Genomic DNA, 7445 nt, shown 5'->3' on the forward strand with positions numbered 1-7445 from the left:
AGGACAACTGCTCTACCACATGGCTCACAGTCTCAGGCTTTATGGTAATGAGACAATTGAAGCCTTGTCTCTGGCCAGTCATTCTGATTCAGGGTCTTTCCTGGCCATGTGCATCATTCAGCTGAGATGGATTCCAGTGAGAAGGATGCTGAAATGTTGGTAGGACATATGGGCTGGCATCTCCTTTCTCCTTTTGACATTTCCCAAGTTCTTCTGGTTGGTGGTTGTTCATTCCATATTCCTTACCAGGACCTCCCGTTGTGTGATATGTGGTTAGTAATAGTAAAGTTATTACTATCGTGCCTGGCCAGGAGGTGGCGGGGGTGGGTAGCGGTTTTCGTCAGTGGTTCTCCCGACATTTTGAGAGTTAAGTGAGTTAATAGGGGCTTAGAACAGGCCTGGGAAGGGCTTGTATGTCTCCGAGGTTCCATTCCCACATCCACAGCTGAGCCAAAGTCAGCCGCTGCTGAGCGACCTGAGTGACGAGGGCAGGGCCCAAGCCCTTTCTGACAGCAGAGAGTCATCTGTGCTCCCCACAGGGTTCCCCTAGCTCCCTCTGGGGCCTCTAATGCGGCCCCCAAGAGATGGAAAGAGAGAGGCAGAAGGAGACAGGAAGAAAGAGGCAAAGATGGAGAGAAACCAGTCTGTTTATATAGAGAGGCCCTGGGAGAACTGAGGTCACAGTGTTCAGACAATCAGCATTCCACAGGCCTGGTTGAGGAGGTCAGACCACACTCTCCTTCTGCCTGAGGGAAGCTCCATTGCAGCCTGCAGCTTTCTGGGGTGAGCCAAGGGGCTACTAGGACTCCAGCCCTGCTAGTGTCAGCTCTCATCGTCTACCTCCAACCCTGGGTCTTGTTTCCAATGGAAATGGCCCAAGCCCACTCCCCTGCCATCCATTCTGTTCCATCGCAGAGTTCAGATATTACCCAAAATCTAGTTGCAACTCTTGGTGGGTGTTGAGCCAAAAGACACAACCTAGCCAAAGATGTGACGTAAGGACTTGTTACTTGCAGCCAGTAAGAACACTGGGCCTCTTTCCCAAAGCAGTGTCTCCCTGAACAGCAAAATTGGGGAAGTCTAAAGCTAAGGGTGCGTGTATATTCATGAAGGGCTTGAGTAAAGGAGAATTCAGCACTGACTTGGGGCCAAGGTCTTCAGAGTCCAAGCTTTAGTTGATTGAAGTCAGGAGGGCCAACATCATCATTCCATCCACGCCTGAGTGGGGGCCTGAGTTCCTGTAGAACTCAAAGACTGTATCAGATTATTAGGTATATCCCACAGGGAGGAAATTGGACTCTGTTTTGTCACTGAGCTATTGTTTCTTGACAGCTTTTCCTTTGTTCCTGCATTCCCTCACTTCCCTTGAAATCATTGATTACTGAGACCTGTTCAAGGGCAAGCACTGTGGTCAAGTTTAGATCATAAAATGGCTTAAGCCAAAGTGGCTCCTCTTATGTCAAGAAAGCCTTCCTTGTCCTCTTTCTCCAGAGGAAGAGACAGAAAAGCCCCCTTTAAAACCCACCTCCTTTCTTTGTCCTTCCACCTGGAAGGTGCTCTTCTCTTAACTCTCCATGTCAGCTCCTTATCACCAGCCCAGATGAAAAGCCACCTCTTCCACGAAGCCTTCTCAACTATTACTCTCCCCAGACAAGCAGGGCACCCTCTCCAGGCTGTTGGCTGTCTCCATACTCAAGACAGGTGTGGAACAAGCTACATGCTCTATCATCTGACACCGTTTGCCTGAGTCCCTCACTCTGGCCTTTGTATTGCTTGTCTGGCCCTGCTAACACCATCACAGCACTTCCAGGAGAGCAGGGGTTTATTGCAGTTTCAGCCCCGTAGCTCTGCCTGGATTTCCCTTTCTTAGAGCACTTGCTTACCAAGGCCAAGCTGACCACCACCTAATCACATGCTACCTCATTAATGACAAATCACAGTCTTTAGCTCTCCCCCGCTTTGACCCTCATGTGACCTGTCCTTTCTGTCCCTGTAAGACCCACACACACACACACCCTTGACTGTGAATCCTACAAGGGCAAGGCATATCTGACCTTCCTGAAATGTCCCTCTTAGATCTAGGAGTCTGGTTTAGCCAAGCTTTGTTTGCATTGAATCTTTATCTATTCCTGCCCCACAAAAGAGGGATTGTACCCATGATGTTCCAATACAGATTTCTTTTTTTCCTTTCTTGGTGGTTCCGGGACTAGAGAGAAGGGACTTTTGTTCCAGCTATCAACCTTGTCCCTGACAGTGCTTCCCAGGAATCCTGAGTTGGTGGGGGCTGTGGGCCAGCTCTGGGGAAAGAATGAGCTTTCCTCCACTTCCTTGTCCTCTACCCAATCTTTATTTACTCATTTTCAAGCCATTTCATGGGATTGTTTGTTGATCCAACATATGAATTCAGCGTAACCTTTGTTTAATTCTGAAAACAGAAAGACAATAGTAAAGGTCACTGATGATGACACAACCAAGAAATAAGTATTGTTACTGTTTGGGTGTATTTCCTTCCAGTATTTTCTTTAGATAGAAAAAAAATTTTTTTATACAAAACAGAAGAAACTATTTCCTTTTTCACCTGCTAAGAGTCTTTAATTAGTTTTTCCGTATTGCTTTGTGACTGCTGCCTGGTGGCCCGCAATTTATTTGACAAATCCCCTGTCGATAGACATTTAAACTGGTGCCACTCAATACATAATGTCGCAGTGTGGTTCTTCCACAAACTTCCACCAAAATGGAAAATAAACTGTTTCTAAAAATAATAATAATAATAATGTTGCAGTGTGCATCCAAACAGTTTATTTGTCAACATCATCAACCTCCTGGTTCCAACTGGTCCAGGGTCTACATGCTCGTGGGCAGCATATAGTTAACTTCCTCCACCTGGTAGGGGTTTCAGTATCTGTGACATAGGATCAAATGACATGGCTCAGGATATTATCTATGGCTCTAGAGGAGGAACTAAAGGAACTTGACTATATAATGGCTGCTGCTGCTGCTGCTAAGTCACTTCAGTCGTGTCCAACTCTGTGCGACCCCATAGACAGCAGCCCACCAGGCTCCGCCGTCCCTGGGATTCTCCAGGCAAGAACACTGGAGTTGGTTGCCATTTCCTTCTCCAATGCATGAAAGTGAAAAATGAAAGTGAAGTCGCTCCATCATGTCTGACTCTTACCGACTCATGGACTGCAGTCCACCAGGCTCCTCCGTCCATGGGATTTTCCAGGCAAGAGTACTGGAGTGGGGTGCCATTGCCTGCTCTGATATAATGGCTAAATTAATCTTATTTGGTCTTGCTTCACCATTTTCCTTTATTTCTGCATTTTCTTGCTATTGTGATTAATTTTTTTCTTAGGAACACAAAGAAGGAGGCTGAAATTTTTCTACAGAGAGGAGGCAGAGGTGGGAGAGGGGGAAGTTTGTCCCAGGAAGCCCCATAGGATGCTGCTCAGTTACAATAACGGTTCATTTTGCCCATATCACTGGGCAATTCCCTTGGACAGAACTTACGCACACCCTGGGTCATGAATATGAGCCTTCCTAAGAACAAATTTGCTCTGGAGAAAAGGTCATTCCACACTGCATATTTACCAAGCTCCCGCTGCTATAAGCAAAGGTTATCAGAGCCAGCCTGACCCACAGCATCAAAGAGTCCAACATCCTTATCTAACAGTTGGGAAACCTAAGGCCCAGAGATAAGAACTGATTTATCTGAAGGCCTTAGCAAACTCTATCTTTTCTAGAGATTTTCTCCCCACTCAGTTATCTCTCTGACATTTTGCAAGGGAGTGCAAAATCTTCAACAAGGATGCAGGTGGGATGGAGAAAGGATATAGCATCTATATTGCTCACGGCAGACAGTGCTAATCAATCATCATAATTTCTTCTAACACTTGAGGACATCTCCAACAGTCATTACTGTGCAACAGGACTTGGCACAAGAGGTGAAATGTTTCTGGGGGCATTTTTGGTGCCAACAAAGAGCCTTTTCAAATTGCAGACTCGAGCCCATTCAAGTGAGCTTCTCATGTGGCTTCCTTCTTGCCCTCTGAGACAGAAAAAGTCCACAAGTTCTCCTGATTTCCATCTGTCTAACCCTGCCATGTCCTCAGAGACCCTTCCTGGTTATCCACAGATTTCCAAGAAAAGGGTTCCCCTCATCCCACTTGGGGTGATGGGGTGGGCTGGGACAGAGAGGCAGAAAGGGCTGCCTGAGTCAGACAGAACTGAGTCCAGATCCTGGCTCCACAGTTACAGCTGTGAGACCATGAGCAAGTCACTGTCCTTCTCCAAGAACCTTCATCATCTGGGAAATAGGGGTGTTACTACTGCTATTCTCTCCCTCTGGCCCTTACTTTTGGTGATGTATAAAATAGAGATGGTCTTAAAAAAAAAAAAAATAGAGATGGTCTTTTCCACTCTGCCACTTTGCTGTGTTGGAGTGAACAGCTCTGGTTCAATAGCAAACCCTCTCCCATGCTTAACGCAGGTTTCTGTGTATTGGCTTGGCAGGGGAAAGGAGCTCTCTCTCTCTCTCTCTCTCTCTCTCTCTCTGTCTCTCTCTCTCTCTCTCACACACACACACAGACAGGAACACACACTCACCTTTTCTTCCTCTCTGGCTCCATCTGGATGGATCACAGGCAGGGAGAAGAGGGAAGGAAGCAGGAGAGAGTTACCTGCCTTGGTACTGTTGCAAGCTGGCTTCCTGGAGAGGCAGAGACTGTTTTGAGTTGAGTCTCATGGGCACTTTCATGGGGGTGTTTCACACCTTCGTGCTAGGCCTCTCAAGCTGCAGCGCCAGAGGAGGGCAGAGCTTCTCCAATCGCTGACCCCCCCCCACATGCCACCCCAGCTTCTGGTTCTCTGGCACCCCCTCCTCACTGCCCAGGGGATGATAATAATGGGAAGGACTGAAATCAGCCCCAAACCAGATCACTCTCCTGCGGGATCCACACCAGGCCTTTGGAAAAGCACACACGTGTGTGCGCGTGCGCACACACACACACACACACACACTTGGACCACATCCATAGCGAGCAGAGAACAGTAATTTTTCCCTCTCAAATGCCACTCTGCCCACCTGAGCTGATGGACGTCAGCTCCTCAGCCTGTTTCTCTCAGGAAAGAGAGAGGATCCTGCCCATCGCACGCCCCAGATCCAGGGTTGCACCCCTCTAGGCCTGGACCCGGGCACACACCCCTGCTTGCCTCACTGAGCCAGTGGGAGACGGAACCTCAGCTGTCTGCTGAGAAGCATCTTCACAGATCTGCCTCCTTTGCCCTCTTGACTCCTTTCACACCTCAGTCTGGGTCAGGAGCCCCCATAGGAGGAAGCCAAGAGCAGTGCCACGGCCTCCAGGCTGCCTGCTCGCGCTGCGGTCTGGCTCCTCCTCTTGCTTTATAGCTTCTGTGGAAGTGTGGCGCCTCCAGCGATACTTGATCTTGGGGACTTGAGGAAGCGCTGGGGAGGACACTCATCCATGGGCAGCAGTCAGGCAGCTTGAAGCAGATACTGCCTCTGAACTGGGCCTTGAAGGTCAGAGATGTTAATATTTCAATAATAATCATCACCTTTCCCCGGTGGCTCAGACAGCAAAGAATCTGCCTGCAATGCAGGAGATCTGGTTTGATCCCTGAGTCAGGAAGATCCCCTGGAGAAGGGAATAGCTACCCACTCTGGTATTCTTGCCTAGAGAATCCCATGGACAGAAGAGCCTGGCGGGATACAGGCCATGGGGTCGCAAAGTCGGACAAGACTGAGCGACTAACACTCACTTTCACTGATGTTCTAAGCACTTTACACTTTACACTTTACACTTTGTTATGTGACCCTCAAAACAGACCCATTTTATAGCTGAGGAAGTGGCAGTCCCCAGAGAGGAGCCCTTTTCCCCCAGCCACACAGCTGATGAGCCATCTAGGCCTCAACCAGTCATCTGGACGACTCCCCTGCCTGCAGCCCAGACAGGGCTAGATGGAGCTCTCAGGGGCTGGGCAAGGTGAAGGAAGGGATACAGCAGAAAGGCCTGAGAGAGGGAAAGAGGAAAGGCTGGGACAAAGAGCCCCAGAGCAGTCGGGGCTGGGGGGGGAGCTGAGTGGCATTGAGGGCAGGGCCGTGCTGCACTGTGGCTTCCAAGATGTGCCAGGACTTAGAGGCACCGTCACACCTGCTGACCCCAGCAAGTGTGTTTGGACCGAGAGGCAGGAAGCAGGAGCTGATTGAGGCCTAGGCCCTGTCACTGGGCTCAGGCCTCCCACAGAGGTGCATTGTCCATGGGCTGCAGCAGGGCCAGCAGGAGAGCCCAGAAGGAGGCCTCTACCCTCTGGAGATGTGCCCGGGGGAATGGCAGGCTCCCTCCAGGAAGTCTCTCTGGTTCCAGAAGCTTCTCACCGTTAGGTGTCTGGAGCCATGAGCCCATTTCAGACATGGCAGGAGGGCGAACACTCTTGCCTTCTTCTTCTCGACATCTCCAGGGAGTGCAGCCCCACCAGGGCCTGGCCATGTACTGTGCATCCCCACAGCCCTCACCGCCCCCCTCTTGTCCCCCTGCACAAGGACTCAGGATTCAGTACCAGTGCTCCCAACTCTGAACCACATCCCTGGCCTCTAGACTGAAGCCGGGCAGCAAGGATTCCCCAGGCCCTGTTTGAGTCCTACCTCCCGACACTAACCTGTACTCACCGGGGACGGATGGCATAGTGGTGAAGAGCGTGTGGTCTGCACAAAACAATACACTCAAGTCCCAGCTCTGGAAGCCCTGGGCATGGACCTGGAGCAAGTCACTCACTTCTCAGGGCCTCAGACTCCCTGGGTACACTCAGGGCAGCTGACACCCACCTCTAGGTGTCTGTGAAGGTCAAGCAAGCCAATCCCAGGTGGTGGGCGAGAGGGGTCCTACGGAGCAGTTCATTTGTCCCCTTGGTTCAAGACCAAGCCTCATTCATTCAGTCCACGAATATTCACTGAAATTCCTGAAGCCACAGGCAAGGCAAAGACAGTGCTCATTGCTGCAGAATACCTCAACCTGGGCTGAGTGCTGGGTGAGTGTGCACCTCAGTTCACACTCTCAGCAGCCTGGGCTACCATTATCCCCATTTTACAGATGAGGACACTGAGGCCCAGAGAGATGAAGTACCTTGCCCACAGTTATACAACAAAGTGGCAAAAATGAGATTCAAACCTGTTCTCGTGGGTGAATTAATTCATGGATACATGTATTCCTAGTCCTAAAATGTGTTTAGGAATAAGGGATGGGCAAGGCTCTTCCCTCCATCCTCCCAGTTAATATGATTGTAACCTCTCTGCAAAGGCTTATTCTACTGTAAGCAATAATATTAATACAAAAGCAAAAAGTACTCACATTTATTGAGCACTTGCTCTGTGCCAGGACGTATGACCCATGTGCTGCCATTATTCCCATTTCACAGATGAGAAACAGAGA

Source organism: Odocoileus virginianus, chromosome 9, assembly GCF_023699985.2.
Source record: "Odocoileus virginianus isolate 20LAN1187 ecotype Illinois chromosome 9, Ovbor_1.2, whole genome shotgun sequence".
In the NCBI taxonomy this organism is placed as follows: Eukaryota; Metazoa; Chordata; class Mammalia; order Artiodactyla; family Cervidae; genus Odocoileus; species Odocoileus virginianus.